Source organism: Triturus cristatus, chromosome 7 (assembly GCF_964204655.1).
Source record: "Triturus cristatus chromosome 7, aTriCri1.1, whole genome shotgun sequence".
Classification (NCBI taxonomy): domain Eukaryota; kingdom Metazoa; phylum Chordata; class Amphibia; order Caudata; family Salamandridae; genus Triturus; species Triturus cristatus.
In genome coordinates, this window is record NC_140590.1 from 97,729,727 (window position 1) to 97,750,108 (window position 20,382).

The 20,382-nt window shown below is 44.0% G+C and overlaps 1 long non-coding RNA gene across 2 annotated transcripts in view; it reads left to right on the top strand.

The window, feature by feature from the left end:
• Positions 1 to 10,494: 10,494 nt before the first annotated feature.
• LOC146808912 (uncharacterized) overlaps positions 10,495 to 20,382 on the top strand; it is a 424,390-nt gene continuing 414,502 nt past the window's right edge. For both annotated transcript variants that reach the window (XR_014966277.1, XR_014966278.1), the window contains exon 1: positions 10,495 to 10,677. This is a non-coding gene — a long non-coding RNA (uncharacterized LOC146808912). The remainder of the gene's footprint in view (positions 10,678 to 20,382) is intronic.

Genomic DNA, 20,382 nt, shown 5'->3' on the forward strand with positions numbered 1-20,382 from the left:
CTGTACTAATAAATACTGTCCCAATAAATACTGTACACCAACAAGTCCTGTGGACCTATAAATTCAGTGCAGCAATAAATAGATAAGAACTTAATAAATACAGTATCCCCAATAAACAATTAGAAGTATACAGTACACTTTGTGAATCAGATGGCACTTCAATTCTTAAGGGCTGATTTGGCCCAGGTACAGCTTGTAGGGTGTGGAAGGCTTGAGGGGGGGCTACTCCCTGGCTGAGGCAAAGGCTGAGGCCTAAACTGAGGTAGATCAAAAGGGGGGAAATTCCAATGCCCTGGCTTCCCTCTCCACACAACCTCTCTAGGTTAGTCCCAGTTCACCCCAGGCACAGTCAGATGGGTTTCAGCACCTCCCTAGCCCCTTAGAGTAGTCTCTCAGGTCTCCACAGGGCCTTAGGCGCCCTCTACTCCACTTACTGCCCTTTTCTGATGTTCCGACGCCGCTGGAGTCGTGTCGACGCCGTGAGGCGGTTCCGGTTCGGTCTCGGCGGCCTCGGCACAGTGTCAGTTCTTTGACGACGCCGGTAGGCGGTTCCGGTCCGATGTCGGTGGCCTCGGTTCGAACTCGACCTCCGATTCGACGGCGTCGGGCAGTCTCTTCACACGATGTCGACTTCGGGCGGCTCCGGTCCGATGGCGCTCACGGCTCCGATGACGTCGGCCGGCCTGGCCTCGCTGTCGACTTCCGGCGACTCCGGGGTGCGATCCTCACCCCCGACCTCCGGTGTTCCTCCTTACAGGTTCCGGGCGACTCCGGAGTGCGATCCTCACTCCCGACCTCCGGTGCTCCTCTACCTCGGTCTCCGACGACTCCGGAGGGCGGACTTCACCCTTCCGATGACGCCGCTCACTCGACCTCGGTTCACCTCCTTCTCGACCCTTGGTATTCCACTCGACCTCCGCCGGCGCCCTCTTGCGACCTCAGGCGGCTCCGGGTACGACGTCTGCTACCTCAGTCAGCGCCGCTTCTCCACCTCGGGCTCCAGGTCTTCGGCTACTCGACGCCAGGCTCCAGGGAAACCAGTTCTCAGGTCAGAATCTTGCTGCTTTCTTGGTTCTAAGGCCTGTTCCTGCTGTCCAGGTCCTTAGGATGGTTTTCTTCTGACCTCTTCCCACCCAGGGCTATAGGCTGGGATCCATCAGTAGGGACAAGTATCAAGGGTGGGTTTATTGACCCCACTCCAGGCACAAGTTTCCACCCCTACTGCTTCACTCCTTCCTCCTTCGCTGTTGTGCTCCTCTCTCTTCACCAGTCAGGTGCCAACTGCCAGCTCCAACTGCCAACTGCCTCTCTTATCCTCCCAACATTCTAAACCGCCTCCAACGGTCACAGGGTTCTGGAAGCTCCTAGAATGTTCTGGAAGGTGCTGGTAGGTTCCAGTGGATGCTGGTGATGTCATGGGAGGCCACCATTTTGTGCTTCAGGCCCTCAGTTAGAAGTTTCAGGGGTAGATAAAATGGCTCCCTGAACCTGTAGCAACATGAAAAATGAAAACAACTGAGGGTAAAAGGGCCAAGTCCTACACTCCTGAACACCTATTCCAAGCTGCTGATAAACTACTCCGAGACCGAAGGGGGTACCATATGCTCGATTCCATGGATGAACAAGAATTAGCCAGGTCAGCAGTACAATGGGCTGACAGTCCCGGCAAATACAGTGATGATGCACTAGCACACACGTTTCTGAACCTTGCCCCAGACGAACAACGATTAGCTGGTATATACATGATTCAACACCTCCTTATATTATATAAAAGCCAACACTCCGATCCTGGACCCCTACCTGACATATTGACAGAATTACTCACGAATAAATGGAGAGGGTCAGGTACTGATTTAATTAAAGAAATTCTAGAATTTCGAAGCCAGTATATAGTTTTCGTATGCCCAGAACATGTTCCAGTTCCCACTATGGGAAGAAAAATGTATCACATAGATAGACAGAATCCCTTACGCGAAGTACACCCAATCAGAGGTGAAGATAATACCTTTAAACGCGTGTTTGTGTACACGCCTATAACTAAAATTGAATTATTAGAAATGAAGAAAGTAGTACCCAGCCATGACAAGGATCCAGCAGGTTTCCACCGTGGGATAAAAGACATGTTACTCATGGGAGAGTATACCTACCCCGACATTATGAAAATATTAAGAGTATTAATGCCTGCCGGTATTTACGAGAAACTCAAAGAAAAGGAATGGGAGGTGGGAGACCAAAAGATAGATTGGACAGCATTAGAAAACGAAGAAAAGGCTCGAGCTGCAGGATCAGGGCTTGGGGAAAAGACTACAGCACTACCAGGATTACTAGTGCAGGTACTGCCACGTTTATTAACTACGAAAAAGGAGGACTGGGGTGCAATCTCAGCCTGTAAACAAAAGCAAGATGAAGACACTAGTGATTTCTATTCCCGATTTGAAAAATGTTTTGGTATAAATAGTGGCATAAAAGCAAGTAGCGAGTCATATCCACATCTGTTTGTGACAAAATTAGTTGAAAATTCCCTACCGCAAGTTAAGAATAGAGTATTGAAATTCGAGAGTACCTGGCAAGGTAACACCCCGTCACAGATGTTACAGATGTTACAATATCACCACAATAGAATTAGAGAAGAACAAGAACATGAACAAAGACGTATGAAAGACACGAAAATGAAAATGCTTGTGGCTCAGTCAGTTCCAGCTGATGGTCATAAAAAGGGTGATTCCGCAGGTCCGGCGAAAGGGACATGCAACTATTGTAAACAACAAGGTCATTATATACACGATTGTGCAGTTCTGAAACATAATATCGCCACGGGTAAAACCCAGGAAAGACCACGTCCACCTAGACAGGATCAGAACCAACCACAAATCCCTCAGCATGCACAATCTAGGCCAGCTCCGCAACAGGCAGCTCCACAACAGACCGTAGCCACATCACAGCAGCAGCCTATTGCTGCCACACAAGCAACAACGCAACAGATGTACCAGTATGCACAAACTGATTATCCAGATTATCAGCGATACACATGAAATAGCCTAGAGAGGGAAGTTGGCTTACCCCTTATCGAGGTTCCTGTAGATCAAGAGGGACCTTATGTACATAGTGAACTATTAGGGGAAGACAGAAAGTTTTTACTTGATACAGGGGCAAGCAGAACAACTATACGACGCAGTGAAGTTCCAGGGGCACCCCTCTCAGGCTCACAGAATATTTCCCTTGGATTCTCAGGAAAGCCTATCATTAATGAAGTATCGCAACCCCTTCCACTTACGGTTGGTCCATTGACACGAACTACAGATTTATTGCTTACTAAATCATGTCCAGAAAACTTGTTAGGTATAAAAACATTGAAAGCTCTAGGAGCTATAATATGTTGTTCTCCGGAAGGAGTACGATTATTTTTACGTGACTTCAAAGGTCACTACGTGTCCAGAGACATGGATCACCGGCTGCAGAATTTACCTACACATTTATGGGCACAAGGCCCTACTGATGTTGGTTGCATGAACATTACACCATATCGAGTCACACTAAAAACAGGAGTGGTACTACCACGAATGCGACAATACAAGTTACCACCAGATGCTGTTGTGGCTTTACTGCAAATCATTGACGAGCTCATTGGACAAGGAGTGGTTGTGGAAACCGACTCCAATGTATGTAATTCCCCGATAATTCCGATTCTTAAAAGAACGGATCCAAAAGCACCACCAGTATATCGATTAGTTATTGATCTGCGCGAATTAAATAAATGTATTGTACCACAATACCCTGTGGTCCCAGATATCTCTTCATTACTAACAGCTATTGATTCAGAAGCAACGTTCTTTACTGTAATTGATCTCAAGAATGCCTTCTTTAGCGTCCCAATAGATCCGGAAAGTCAATATTTGTTCGGATTCAGTTTAAATGGACGAAGTTTTAAATTCACACGCGCTCCTCAAGGATTCACAGAAAGCCCCAGCATCTATAGCCAAGCACTGAAACGAGAACTTGACAGTATCCACATGCCAGTTAACACTGCCCTGCTTCAATATGTCGATGATCTGCTGATCACCGCCCGAAGCGAACGTAAATGTGAAGAAGCGTCACTGACGGTTTTACAATTTCTGGCCGACAAGGGGCACAAGGTGTCCCCTTCTAAGCTGCAATTCTGTGTCCAGCAAGTTGTTTATCTTGGGCACTTGCTGTCCAAGGAGGGAAGACAGCTTACACCTGACCGCATCCAGTTAATTGCTAACATGCCACCACCTAAGACACAAAAGGAGGTGCGGGCTTTTATAGGCCTCACTTCATACTGTAGGCAGTGGATCCCTCAATATGCATTTCTAGCAAAACCACTCATCCAGTTGACAACACAGGAGGCAGCCACATCGACTGTCCTCCCTTGGACTCAAGAACATACGCAAACCTTTGAAAGCTTAAAGAAAGCTTTATGCCAAGCACCTGTTTTAGCAACACCATGTTACAGTAAACATTTTACACTCTTTGTTACAGAACGCGAAGGTACTGCCTTGTCAGTACTCACTCAGGAACAAGCAGGATCACACAAACCATGTGCTTATTTTTCTAGTACATTAGATCCCGTAGCTCAGGCTCTCCCTGCGTGCCTGAAATCAGTGGCAGCAACAGCTTTAGCAATCAGACAAAGCGATGCCATAGTATTAGGACATCAATTGACAGTACAAGTACCACACGCAGTAGAGGTTCTCTTGAACCGCACACAAACACAACACTTGACTATAGCAAGACTCACCGGTTATGAATTAACATTGTTTCAGCCACACATAGAAATCAGACGTTGTAATACATTAAATCCTGCCACACTTTTGCCAGTAAACGGAACAGATCCATTAGCACATGATTGTATTGAAGTCATTACTATCACGACGAAACCCAGACAAGACTTGACAGATATCCCTTTATCAGATCCGGACCTGACATTGTATGTAGATGGTTCATGTATGAGAACAAGTACAGGAGAGTTAGTGGCCGCTTACGCAGTCACAACAGACACTGAAGTCATTGAAACAAATTGTATTAACACTCTGTCAGCTCAAGCAGCAGAGCTCATCGCTCTGACACAAGCCTGTATTCAAGCCAAAAAAAAAAGAAAGTCAACATATACACAGATTCACGTTATGCATTCGGAGTCGTCCATGACTTCGGCGTACTGTGGCGAGAGAGAGGTTATTTAACTTCTCACGGTACCCACATCCAACACGGACCCCTCATTCAAGCTCTATTAGACGCGATTCATCTACCTACTGCAATATCGATTATGAAATGCAAAGCCCATACAAAAGTTACCGATATCATTTCTCAGGGTAACGACCTAGCTGACAGAACAGCTAAACAGACTGCTCAGAATCAGACTCATACAACTGACACGACAAAGACAATAGTTCCGACACCAACACATTGCATGACAGTTAAGGATCCCGCCCTTGATGTAATTGACATACAGACACATGCTACACCAGAAGAAATAAAGAAATGGACTGAATTAGGAGGGATCCAAACGGATCAAGGATGGATGACGAAGGGAAAATCTATATGGTTTCTTCCCGACTCCATGGTTCAAGTCATCATTAACACAATACATAGTCCAGCGCACCTAGGAGAAAAAGCTATGCTAGACAGCATTCAACACATTTGGTTCAACAAACACTTGCGAGCAGCAGCCAAACAGAAAGTACGTACCTGTATGATATGTTGTCAGTTCAACCCAGGTAAAAGCATTCCCGTAGAACGGGGTGGATTTCAACCTCCCGATCACCCTTTTGAAGTCCTCCAGATGGATTATATCCAGATGGAACGATGTCGAGGATTCAAATATGTTCTCGTAGTTGTCTGTGCTCTCTCCCGTTGGACAGAAGCCTACCCGGTTTCAGATTACACTGCCCCGACTACTGCCAAACAGCTAGTTCGAGAATTCTTCCCACGGTACGGTTTGCCCCGTGTCGTGTACTCAGATAACGGCCAGCCATTCTCATCCGAACTAATGAAACACGTTTCACTTCTGTTAGGTTACCAATGGAAATTCCACTGTGTCCGACATCCCGAGGCAGCAGGTCTCGTGGAACGCCATAATCAAACTCTGAAAATTAGATTGTCCAAAGTATGTAGAGAAAAAGGTGTCGATTGGATAGTAGCCTTACCAGTTGCGCTCTTTTACATGAGAATGGTAGCACATTCTCGAACAGGGCTATCCCCGTATGAGGTGATCTTCGGTAGACCACCAAATATGTGGGGGACGCCTATACCTCGTAAAATCACTGATGTTGACTGTAATATGCTGACAGATTACCTGGCTTCCTTGATGTCTGCACTACAATCTTGTCGTTCACAGGTAGCTGCAGCTTTTCCCGATAACACTGAGGTGAAGCCCCATGACGTGGTTCCAGGTGACCTGGTTCTTGTGAGGAATTTCGACCGGAAGACCCAGCTGGAGCCTAGGTGGCAGTCGCCCAGGCTCGTCTTGCTGACCACAAGGACAGCCGTGAAGATTGAGGGACGTAAAGGGTGGTTGCACTCGAGCCATATCAAAAAATTTTATGGACTACCGTCCGATGTGAACACTCAGCCCTGCATTCCCTCACAGACAGACTCAAAGCTCCCCTTGGTTGAAAGGACGGAGAACGAACTCTATAAACTGAAACTAAGGTCTAGCAAGTCAGACAATTTGATTGTTTAAGTCCTCTCCAAGGTGAATCGGTTGAATTTGTCTCTGACATGTATCCTCTAGACCGAAATAGAGAGAGAAATAGACAGATACAGCTTAAAAAACATGCGTACTGTAAATCGCTTCGTAGTCACTGCATAGTGACATTATTAATTTTGTTTTTTCTAAGTCTTCTGATCATCATTTCTAGTGTATTGCTACATATGTATTACCCTATTTCTAAGCGTGCTTACAATGCTACTGCTGAACATTCTTTTAGCGAATTACCTCCGCATGAGTTGTCTTATAGATTTGCGCTGCGCAACAACACTTTTATTAGTATGTTACATCATTCCCATCAGACCAACAATGCTACCAATTGTTGGATATGTGGCCGACTCCCTCCCTATCAGAACTATAAGGGAGTTTTGCCTCTCTTTCCGTATCCGTTCACACACAATGGCTCCTGTGGAGCATGGTTTAGTTTGATTAATTCCCTAGATTCAAATTCAGTAGTGTATCAAGACAACTGGGTATGGGGAAACCTGAACCTAGTTTTGCTTAAAGTCTGCTACCCTAATAAGGAGGGACTTCCCAAAAGAACAGGAACTGATCTAGAAAATGAAGTATATGGATTAGGTAATTTTACACTTAACCTCATGATTCTGAATGTTGAATCCGAAGCTACCCCAATCTTGCCCGCTATGTCAGTATTTCCAGTTAAAGGTGAATTATGTGTTAGAAAGAATGGTTCCATACACATGGGCCATAGTAAATGTACCACTGTAATAAAATTCAGTGATCAAGGCAAGTCTACATTCAGAGCTTCTCGTCATTCCTACTTCATATGTGGCCAGACTGCATATATACGTTTACCTCTAGATTGGGATGGTACCTGTTACATAGCATTCCTTCTGCCACCTGTTTTCCTAGCCCCTCCTGATTATCACAGAAATACCCATTTAGTACACAATAGACAGCAGAGAGATCTCCCGATTGTCGATTACACTGAAACGGCATGGGAACAATACACAGATTTCAATAAAGGTTTCTTTCCCTATATAGGTACAGTCACTAATAGTAAGCTGATACGTAGATTAACTAGAACCCTTGAAGCAGTAGTGAATGAGACTACTTCCGCCCTAGGCAACTTAACAGAGGAGCAGTCTGCGATGCGGATTGTTGTGCTTCAAAATCGTCTTGTCCTTGACGTCATCCTGGCCGATAGGGGCGGAGCTTGTAGGGTCATCGGATCAAGTTGCTGTGTTTTCATACCAGAAAACTCGCCGTCAGTATATAAAGCCATAACTCGCCTTCATAAGATTATAAGCCAGATACACCAGAGTCCAGGCACCTGGACTTGGTCCGGTTGGTTCTGGAGCGTGTTGTCAGCCTGGGGATGGAGGATTCTATCTTTCCTAGGTATTGGCTTTCTCATACTATTCAGTTGCTGCTTATGTCTACAATGTGGGCCAGCGATTTGTGGTTTGTGTGCCACATCGTGTATTCCGCATCCAAGTTTTCGTTCAAGATCCCGGAAGAAGAAAGAAGAACAAATGATGCTATATGAACAGATTGATGGATTGATGAAGATCGATATCTCCTGAGGGTCCGTAGGGGACAAGGAGGGAATGAGGAAATATGAATTTTATGATCAGTTATGTCCCCTATCTTAGACCCCAACGGCTCCATGTGCATGCTACAAGTACATGTATGTTCCCTCCAGTTCCAGTTATGAAGACGCAAATACATGTGCGTCCACCGTCAACATGTCCTCTTTCAGATCCGCCATGAATGGGTCAGATATTCCATTCCTAAGTATGAAAGGCCACCGACTTTATGTGGTTCACTTTCCACGTTTTACAGTTCAGGCGAGTAGGCCCTGAATTCTGCCATCAAGCCTTTTCCTGCCTTCTGCCTCTGAAAGCTCCAGTCTGAGCCCGCATCTGTATCCATGAACTTTGTCCTACTCCCTGCGCGGCTAACGGTGCCTGATCCGGCCTGTTGCCTGCCAAAAACTGTATTTCACCTTCAAGATTATCTGCTCCGCTCCTCATCCGATGCATTCCTGTCTAGTAGTTTAGGTAAACATTCTTCCAGCTACCGAGCAGAGGGCCAGGCCTCACTGTCCTCATGCAAGTAATTCATAGCCCCTGTTACCATGGAAGATTCCTGCCCCCTCGCATCTCATGTAGACACTTAGACGCTTGTACACGCACTAACAGTCAGTATAGAATAGATTCCGTCCTAGAGACCTTTCCTTTTGGATATAACAGTTCTTTAAACATAAGATATTAGATATGATTTGGGATTAGGTTGACATGACCCCCCAGACTTCTGTCTCCACATGTAGAGCTAAATGTCAAGTCCCCTTCACCCTCTAGTTGCACGTCAATCACACGTCATGCGGCTGCGCGCGCATCTCTGCCAGGTATTTCTGCTGACATTGCAGGATTCTCTTATGGATCCACCCACCTGTGACCTCATGTTTAATGACGTTTCTAGTCTACGCCTATGTTTACGCCTTTTTCATTACGTATGTGTATTATTATCTGTATTATCAGCTGTTACGCCTCCTGCATCTGTCTTAATGTAATGCTTTTCATATAAATATCTTTACTTGTCAATAATGTATTGCCTTCCCTTCCTGAACCCTCGTGGTGATGGAATTTGATGCCTATGGTTCGAACCATAATTCCTTTGTAGAGGAATAAAGCCTTTCAGAACCTCTAATACCACGGATTCTGCCTCTTATTTTTACTGAGTTATTCTTACTAGACTTTACCGCATAATAATAGTACAGGTAATGAAATATTTACCACACCTCTCTCACCTCATACGGTGGAAGATGTTCATAAACTGACTGTCCTTCAAATCCTAAGCTATGTTCTAATAAGAATTTTTTTCTTTCTGGACAGTATCTATTGCCCCCAATTACACCCAGGTACTTTGTGAAGGCTCTGTACCAGGATCGCCATGGAATAGGTGGGTCCCCTGGAACTTGAAGGAAAGGAGGAGGTGCGTTGATACTTTGCATCTTGATATCACTCCAAACAAAAGACTTTTTGCAATGATAAACAATGTGAATGTAAATCCCCAAAAAATAAAATACACATACATTCTACCATTAAATTTACACTAAAACCCACATGGAAAGTTATGCCTTTAGCAACTTTGTACCTAAATGTCCCCAAAAAAAAATATATATTTTTTTTTTTACAACCCCCCCACTTTTTTTTTAATTAACCTACAGAAGAAATTTGTGAATGTCTCACAGGGTAAAATTAATACAAAATTGTTTGTAATACTTTTTTTTTTCTTTTTTAAATGGAAGAGCAATTAAAATCCTCTGGTGTTGAAAGGTGCACAATGGGTACTTAATTTGTGAGAAGGCTTTGACGAAAACGACCTTATGATCGCGTTTTATTCACAGTTAATATGTTAATACTTGACACGCTTTTAACTCATGTGAGGGTGTCACAGTGTAATTCTGCTCCATCTAATCTTTTAGTAAAAATCGTGTTTACACACATGTGTGCGTGTCACAGTGTTGCACACATTGATTTCGATCTTCCTCAAATGTGTGGTTGACACGCTCACACTTTTTTTATGTAATATATAAGCCTCATTAAGTCAGTTCCGTAAAACTTCGGAGGATGTAATTGTTTAAACGTTACCAAGGGAACGTTGGTTAAGACAAAGAAAATGTCCGCCCCAGCGTGGTAACGTAATGCCACATGCGTCACAGTCCGTCAGGTAGATGCCTGATCCTGTGCACGTTTTACCACAAGATGTCAGCAGCTACGAGCTGACGTGTGACGCTGAGATCCCGGTCCGACAATGGATGTGCGATCCTTGGTTGCTAGGTGTGACGAGCAACACGATAGACGACGCGCAACATGCCTTTTTTTTCCTTTTTTTTTTATTGTTCTTCCGAAGCGGAGCGTGACTCTTGGGAAGCTGAGTACTCGCGGCCAGATTGCGCTTTAAACGAAGATGAAGCAACAAAGGTAGGCAAGCCTTACTTACAGTTTTTCTTTCTTCTTTTTTTTTTATGTGTCCGTTTGTCTTTTCCTTTCCTTTGACACGCATAGGTCCTTCCCTTCCTTAGAGGGTTTGCGTTTAACTTAGATCGTCGCCAAATTTGTAGAAGTACAAATGATGCAGGAACAGAGAAATATTGGTGTGAGTGGTTTATTCGTCAACCCTCATCAGCTTCCCCCAGCAGTAACCGTATGTTATAGAATTTCCCAGAACATCAAGTTCGAGCATTCTATATTAGTACATTCTACATTCCAAAGTGAGATGATCTGGAATGGGGAAAGCATGATATCACAACAGACACTCTCAAAGAAGAGGTATTAGATTTTACAATAAAAGAGAAAAGTTTGATTAAATGTCCAAAGCCTTTCAAACCTAATGCAGTTTTCCTCAGAATTAGATAATACAGATTTTCAAAAGAGGCAGAAAAGGGATGAAGCCCATCATTGAGAAAATGATTGAACAAGGTATTTAGCATGATGTGGTTGGTAGTCCTTGCTATTCTCCCATGATGGGCATTAAAACAAGCATTGGCATAGCCAATAGGTCTCGCCTTTGGAACCTTATAATTGTTTAGCCATGTAGCACACAAGCTGCGAGTTTACAAACATCAGAAAGTAGACAGAGCAGCTGATCACATATTATGTAACAATGGCAGGAACCGAATAGTTCCGCCCTGCATACCCTCTGCACAGGATTAAGCAAGAGCATTAACAACCGATCAGTGGTGGGTGCGGAGGGGACATGGACTGTTTCCTTTCATCTTTAAAAATGCAAGACTAGATACAAGTGTCAGAATTCAAGGAAAACATGAGAGGATGTGCCTGTGCGACTCACACTTAATATGGGACACAGTAGGCTCTAAACAGGGAGTGGTTTGATTTGACTCAGGGTGTCCAAATAAAGACCAGGAGGGCTGGACTCATGCCAGGTTTCCAAGATAGCCACATAAGATTCATGTCAATACAATGAACCGAGATGAAACCTATTTTCAGTAGGTGATTATCCTTAAAATCTGGCATGGACCCAGCCCTCTGGACCCAAGTTGGACACCGCTGTTTAAACAGAGCCAGCCGGACTAACACGCCTGGCCTATGTTTTGTAAAAGGAAAGCCGAGGGGTGAAAGCACTTGGAGAGGCAGATATGGCGGGGTCGCAGAGTTCTATCGCCAGCTCACAAGACCCGTGTGTCTAAGGGTCTGAACTGCTTGGTTCCCTGAGAAAATAAAACAAGGTGAAAGGAGGGACAGTTTGACAAGTAGAGCGGAGACAAAGCCATGAAGTACTGATGGGAGAGCCGTAAAGAGAGACAAAATGGATGAGATGAAGGAGAGACTAAAAGGCTAGGATGAAAAGGACCAGCTGAAAAACAAAGAGCCTCTGGTGAAAGGAGGGACAGAATGACATGGAGAGGGGAGAGACAGCCCGTGGGGTGTGCCATTGTGAGAGATGAAAAGCTGAGGTGAAGGGTGGAATCCGGTATGAAGCAGAGACTATGATGAAGGAAGGGGTAAGATAAAATGGTAGAGCCTGTGAAGTGCCGGTGGGGAGTGCCACAATGAGAGACTGACCGATTGTGATGAAATAGGTGACTGGGTGAGAAATGGAGAACCTCTGGCGTAAGGAGGGACAGAATGAGGGGAGAGATAGCCTGTGAAATATCGGAAAGAAGTGCTATTAAAAGATTAGAAGACAGCGACAGGCTGAGGTGAAAGGAGGAGTCCACTAAGAAGCAGAGAGCCTCTGGTGAAAGGAGGAACAGTGCGACAAGGTGAAAGGAGGAACAGCAGGGAAGTACCGATGGGAGAGCCATGAAGAAACAGAATGGATGAGATGGATAGGGAAAAGGCTGGGATGAAAAGATGGACCGGGTGAAAAACAGAGAACCTGTAGTGAAAGGAGGGACAGAATGACACAGAGGTGGAGAGACAGCCCGTGGGGAGTGCCATTAGGAGAGACTGAAAGGCTGAGGTGAAAGGAGGAGTCCGGCAAGAAGCAGAGAATCCGGTGAAGGAAGGGTCAGGATGACCAAGAGAGTGAAGAGACAGCCATGAAGTACTGCTGGGGAGTGCCACAAGGATAGCGTGAATGACAGATGAAATGAGTAATCGGATAAGAAAGAGAAAGACTGATGAAAGGAGTAATGGTGAAAAGGAGGCAGGAGAGACAGCCCTGAAGGACCGGTAGGGTGTGCCACAAGGACAGACTGAAAGATTGAGATGAAATGAGTGACTGGTGAGAAGCAGATAGCCTCTGGTGAAAGGTGCGACAGGATGACAAGGAGACGGGAGAGACGCTGTGAAATACCAGTGGGGTATGCCAGAGTAGTTGTGATGGGAATGCAGAGTTGTAGAGTTGCAGTTAAAGAGTTATTCGTTTGTTGTGTTGTTGTAGATGTACCATCAATTTTTAGGGGGGGTGTTGTAAAGCTATAGTGTTGTTGATGTGCTGCTGTAAAGCTATAGGGTCAATTCAAATGTGGTTGTGGACTACTAAACATGTGAAGTAATTTATCTGTGACTTTCGAACTGTGTAGTGAAGTTAAACTACAGACGCCTGTGCTTTTTTTCCCACTTTTGCTTCATCGGCCGTGCTCACTAAAGCTAAATGGCTTGTCTCCACTTTAGTTTCCCGACTGTCAGGAAACATACCTAGCTGAGTGCGGCCTGTGAGAGACCTGCATCGGAGCGATTCTGATGGAGAGGTCTTATACTTGGAAGCTCGACCGATTCTACAGTTTATTTTTTGCCAAGTCCATTTAAAGGGGGAGGATCCTCTCATTGTATCGGTCACAGACCGCTGGGATCTGGTGGGGCCTTAGTTGGATGTGGGTGATTTGAAGTTGTTTTTAGAAACGTGTTATTTCCTTGCCATTGTTGCACAGCGCGAGTTGTGACAGACATGGATTGGATATGCAATAGCTGAGAGAAATATAAGTACAGCACAGAAAGTGTGCTTTTAATGCGCTGCCGCACAGATATAACAAGCATTGGCATAGCCAATAGGTCTCGCCTTTGGGACCTTATAAGTGTTTAGCCATGCAACATTTGATGTTGTTGCACCAAGGATATTGTGCTGCATAACTAAATACTCATAAAGTCCCAAAAGCGAGACCTATTGGCTATGCCAATGTTTGTTCCTTGTGTTGTGCAGTGCAAGGCAATTCTACCCAGCCCCCAGCAGAGTAGCAACAAATAGCTTCTAAAAGGAGAATTTTGACCATGTCAATAAGTCAATTCGCCTAGGGTAAGAAATCCTTGCATCACTCTTGTAGGTTGGAATTGTGCAAGGGAATTGCTCCGTGGACCTATGTCATTCGTTGTATCTTACACAACAACCTTCCTGTGAGTGATGATATGACCTGCTTGCACAAGGTGACTAGACGTAGGTGGTGACTATGCAGTTGCCAGATTGCAGATGTATTAACCGAGCAAGGCAGGCAGTATGAGTGGCACAGAAAGTGACGACAAAAGAGAGGTACAAAAGACTGGTATGCTATTCCACCGTGGTCCTACAGCACAAAGTACCCCTTTTAAGTATATTCCTCGAAGTGAACTGCTATTGTGCCCCTAACTTTAACATAAATGTAATCTCCAACAATGGGAGGTTTATTAAAGCTGAAATGCATGGCTGGGCTTCCGAGCGCCATAAAGCCAGACAGGGAGAGTCGCTTTCTCTTGCATTTTGGAGCAGTCCCCAACAGTAAGGCCTTGTCCTTCTCACTTCCGCCCGCGTGCACCTTCCAGACGGAGGCCCGCGCCGTGATCAGTAAGGAGATTAGATATTCTCCCTCTGGCAGGTGCGCTCTCAGTTTAACATGTCTGAGCTGGCTGTGGTCCCCACCTCCTGAGGTGAGACGGTTTAAAGGTCCTTCACCCGGATGTCTAGACGGGGCCGCCTTAAATGCGAGTTTTGTCACCGACCCGCTGGCCCTGGGTGCGCGTGAAGGTGAGCCGTGATGATGCGCAGCTCATAAAATGCAGTGCTCGCTGTCTGCCTCCGTCTGTCTGGGTGAGCCGAGCCCTCTAATCCCGCGCGCGGGTTCAGCGGATGGCATTTAATAGAAAGTAAAATGGATTGGAAAGAATTAGCAGCTAAGACTTTAACACTATTAAATCAATCTTCTGTTTAATGTGAATATGTAAATTAGAATTCAACAGTGGGTGGCTTAATGCGATACCGTTCAAAAATGAGACTGAAAAACAACCTCAAATTTTTGCAGTGACACAATGACTAATCGCAGGGAGTGCAGCGCCTCGCCATGCGCGCTTGCAGTTGTGTGTAGATGAGACACACGCACACACCGCAGTAGTCACAGTGCTGTTTTCCGGGATTCTTAGTATTCTGCCCTCATGATGTTTTTCTTGTTGTGTATTTTTTTTGCCTTGGCTCTCCTGACTAGATTCGAGCTCAGATAGACAGACAGCAAGAATCAAGACTGCTGTAGTTGTGTGAGTGAGTCAAAACAAGTCGACAAAAGTAAAAGTGAGGGGGGTGTGCAAGCCTGGGGTTGTGTGCGCGCGCGCACACGCTGAAAGTGAAAAACAAGGGAGAATATAAAGGGAGTGGTGCGTGCACGGCCGTCGCGAAAGTGATAGCGATCGCGATTTAGCACGCTGCGAGCGATGCGCTTAATGAGCATGAGGAATGCCATATGGCGCCTCTGCTCAAGCACGCGCCCGTGCACAGGCACTGCAAGCTGTAGCCGGCGGTAGCATTTTTTGAAGCTCTTACTTAAAGTCTCGCCAGACCAGCGCAAGCGCTGGGTCAGGCGAGACCTAAAAACAAGTGTAAATGGAGAATAGCGCATAACCTTCAGAAAATTAATAAATAGCGATTCCATGTTGTCCAGTGGTACTGAAAAAAACCTTGACAAATCTACTCGCCCACTCGTTATGGCAAGTCAGATTTTATCAGGGTGAGCTATATTTAGGATCTACTAACCCCTTCTGGCTAGCTGACAAGCAACAGGTGTTCTGTTATCTCACACAGTGTAAGAGCGGGAAAGCTAAACAAATAATGCTGCCTCAAAACGGCACCACTCAATCTCGCCCCCCCCCAGAGACCAATGTAATTGCCAATTTAGGAATACACTCGCCACCTGAAGCTAAGGAAAATGACAGACGCACTCTCCTAACAGACAACGGGGCAGGGGACAAGACAAATTACCCGATGGAACTCATATCCCTGCTGTTGCAAGCTCTACAAGCATCAACAGATACTCTTATTTTGCAGTCAGATAAACTAGACATTCAAATAGACCCAATGAACAATAGTGTATCGTACATCGCAGAGAAACTCGAAATTGGACAGCTCAACTAATGTAATAACAAGAGTACAATCCACATACTCCCCGCAGGCCTCTTCATGTGCATGCGGCCCAATACTATATAAATTAAGCTTTTTACAAACTTTATTGCAACAGATTATTTGTCTTAACAAACGCATGGTTATCTCTAACTCTCAGCCTGTGAGCATGTGAGCATGGTCACAGATTATACTGGTTCAACCTCAAACAAGCAGCTTCCGACGGTAGTTCCAGTCCTCAAGCTTGGAATCAATTACATTACCCGGTCTCCAGCCGCAGAAATGACTGATTATGCAAATGCTGAGAAAATAATGAAACCAAAGGTTTCTCTAGGTCAACCAAATACACTAGTGCAATCCAGGAGGCAAAAAAAGAGAGAAAGGAAAGCAAGGAATAGAACTAAGGAACACTCCATAGAAAGCTTCACCAAAGTATATCTGATTTTTACTACATCACGCCAAAAGAAAAACTTAAATAGGGTCCGTCGTCATCAACACATGCCATTCCCCGACTAATCCAGACCGATTTAAACAAAGGGTCTGCAGGAACGAATACGGAAGCTTCAGGGCTTCTTAAAAGACAAACCAATGACGCCACTGTCTTGGTCTTTGCTAATCTCAAGAAGAATCAGAATCACACACGTCGGTTGATAGAGTTGGTCTTCACGTACAAGAACTCAAGATGTCAACAGACGGTGAAGGACCTAAGAAAAGAGAAATTCAAGCACCTTCAAGTTCACCTCTCTCATCAACATCACAATCACTGCTGCCAGCTCAGAAACATTCATCCGGAATAACAGAAAGTCCTAAAACTGTCAACAATTTAAACACGTTCTCAGACATAACAGAATATTTATCCAGTCCGATGAGACACCGGGCTCTCAGCAGCAGGAAATAAAAGATTAATTGCTCAGATCCACCGGAGGTTTCCAGAAACAATGCCGCAAGACAGAAAACAGAGGTGGGAAACCATCTATCACAAACAAAACTACGAAATCACATTGTAAACCAGATATACTCCATATCAAAGGAAAGCACACTTATGGAAAGCTTAAGGGCCACACCTAAGCCCAACTGCACTCCACAGCAGACAATATGGACTCGGGAACTCAAATCACATTGCAGCCATGATATCTTGAACGGAAGTAATATATTAAGACTCATGGCGGAAATTCTGGATCTAAACCAGATGCAAACGGCCGACCTCCCAATTCTTCACAGCAGGCCAAAAAGACTCAACAAACATTAACCACATGACAATCGGCAGAGGTTGCACAGCTAATACTAAACAGCTCCCGACAATTTGAAGACTGGGATATAAAACTATCTACACCAACAAGCCATCTCCTCTGATTGATTATCACTCACATCAACCTAAACAAGACTTCAATAATCTTCTGGCTAGTAAACAAGTTTATTCCATTCTACAGAACGCTAAGGGAAGCAGCGGTTCACACGCAACCGTGGATAGAAAAACCGGCAAACAGTATAGTCAAAGTCAAATTTATTCAAATGTTCGGTATTTTAAAACCATTACATTATATAATATGATTACGTTACTTAAAGCATCCTATATTTAAAAAAAGAACATTTATAAAAAAGAATAGAATCTTCATTCATTATTCTACACTTCGTAAAATCAAAGACCTGTCCAAAAAGTGCTGCACCATAACATCATCCTCATCTTAAAAACCATAATCATAAAACTGTATATTAAATTATTTGGTTTTCTAATACGATTCTTCCTAATTCCTTTAGATCCAAAATTATGAATGTAAGCCCCCTGCAGACCAGCGGAATCGAAGACCCACCCAACCAGGTGGTTACAGCTTCCCTGCATGTTCGTATGTTCATATTAATGAATATTTCTTTCAAAAGTATCTTTGTTTCTTTCTTTTAATAACTTCGGACATGCACAGAGAATATGTGATAGGGATTCACGTTTGTAGTTGCACAATCTGCAGTCTTAATTTTGGTTATGGTGTTTCCAGGGGGGATCAAATCCTTTGTTTCCCACATACCAAAGCGTAAATTCATAAATTGGTTCTTTAAGATTTTTGAGAAATGTGCTGATAAATAAACCTGCGGTTTCCTGGTGCCATATGAATGAATCACCATCTAGGCATGACGTCTTTGTAATAAGCTGTTTTCATCTGTTATGTTAGACACGATTTTTGTAGACCAATTTAATGCTCTGTTAAAGACCTGTTTCACCTTGCCTTAGTTCCAAATATATTGAACACAAAGATCCTCAATGACTTGTGCTAAGTAACAGCCCCAGGAACCTTGTGTTTTCTTCTCTCTCTGAGCTTTTATTTCTTTCCAGCACAAATTCTCAATAGAATCAATTGTGGCTGGTCTAAGCCTTCCACATAATTTATTCAAAGCACTTTTGCTCCGATGTATTTGATTGGTCAAACCAAACTCTAAACGGACTTGAGCCGGTGATGCTGCTTGCTGTATGGTGAAGACTTTTATAAACCTTCGTTTAGATACTGTTTAGGATTGCGATTTCATGACCCCTCATAATTTCTCTACCATATGTGACAGAAGGCATTAACTGTGCCGACATAACAGATAATGGATGGCTGTAAGATGGACAGCTTAATTTCTTTTTGAATAAATTGAAGCCATAGATAAGACTTTGCGCATTAGCCCTCATTGCTAGAGACTGATGTTTATAACTCAGTTTTCTTTCGATTTTAAACCCCAGGCAACAACCTCAACTTTTTTTCCGCCCAAAAACCACGCGTGTTTTTTTAATTTGGCATCCACTAACCACACTACCTTTGTTTTAGATAAAATTAATTCTAATCCATGCCGTTCCATATAATTCGCTAATGTGCTCATACTGCGTTGTAACCCTGTTGGGGTTGGGCTGAAAAGCACTATGTCTTCAGAATACTGTAAGCAGCTAATTTCCACTTTGGCTAACATTGGTGGATGGCTGTTTACTCCAGTAAGTGCTTCTTCAAGATCAGCTAAATACAGATTAAAGAGGCTTGAGGCTAACACGCACCCCTGTTTTAATCCGTTGTGGGTACCTATTTTCTTTGTTGCACAACTACCATCACCTATTTTCACCTGAGTCCAGGTATCAGTATACAGTTCTTTGATGGTGTTCAGTAAGTTGTGTGGAATACCCCACGTTGCCAGTTTTTTCCATAGGTGACTTCGGGGCGCATGATCGAAAGCTGACTTTAAGTCCACAAAGCATGCAAACATCCACTTGTTCTGATGTTTGGCATTTTCGATTTAGTAGCGTTATGGCTGATAAATTGGTCAGTTTGTCTGCCCCTACCCTGAAACCGGTTTAAGACCGAGATATCAATTTTGTATCGTCAGACCATTTTTGAGATGTTCCAGCAGACAGGTAGCATATAGCTTTGCTTCAACATCTGTTAAAGCAATTCGTCTGTAGTTGCTGGGCAGTGACTTATTTCCACCTTAAAGATTGGTTGAAGAATACTTCCTCTCCATGATTCTGGGTTTTTGTTTGTCAGGAACAGCTCCTGAAAAAGTGTGTAAGATAAACTTCCCAGTAAGCAGGCTCTTCCTTAAAGAGAGCATTTGGTATACCATTTGGGCCTGCTGCACCCTCTTTTTTAAATTTCTTTATGATTTTTGTTAATTTTTCTGTATCTGTAAGTTCAGGGATATTTTTGCTTTGATTTTTGCTTAGCTGTTTATTCATGATGATTTTTTATTGAGTTCCTGTGATTATCAGTGCTGCTGTTGACAGGCTCCTTCTCTTTTCGGTTACATTATCACAACTTTCTGTATTTTGTTTGTACTCCGGTTCTTTGTACATAGACCGGCAAGCTAACTTAAGTTTAAATCAATGGAACTGGCTTCCAGGTACACTCGCCAACAAGAAGAGAGAATGACAAAGAACACACAAAACTAGTAATTCTTATGAAGATGAAATTCACATTCTATCCTGAAACATAGCTGGAGCAAAGAAACTTTTCGAAGAAGGTCTTCCACTTCAACATAATTGCCTTACAAGAAATGTGGGCACTGGAAGATCTCTCCATAGTTGGTTTTACCCACTTTACAGTGGTGGCAAAAAAATGTAAACATTACGGCCGTGCAAAGGGTGGCCTGGAGTTGATGTTGAATTAGCTCTAAACATTACTTCAGAACAGCTGAAGTCTCCAGATCCTAGTATTCAACTTATTAAACTTACATATCATCGTTTGGGAAAAAGGACATCAGTAAAAGTGATACACGCAGTCGACAGTTAAAAGAAAAAAAGGGCAACAATGCACTTTTAATCAAAACCATTTCGGACTCACGTTGTGCTGAACCAGCTTGGAAAATAGTTCTGGCAGGGGTTTTTAACAAGAACTTGTTCCACACACCTG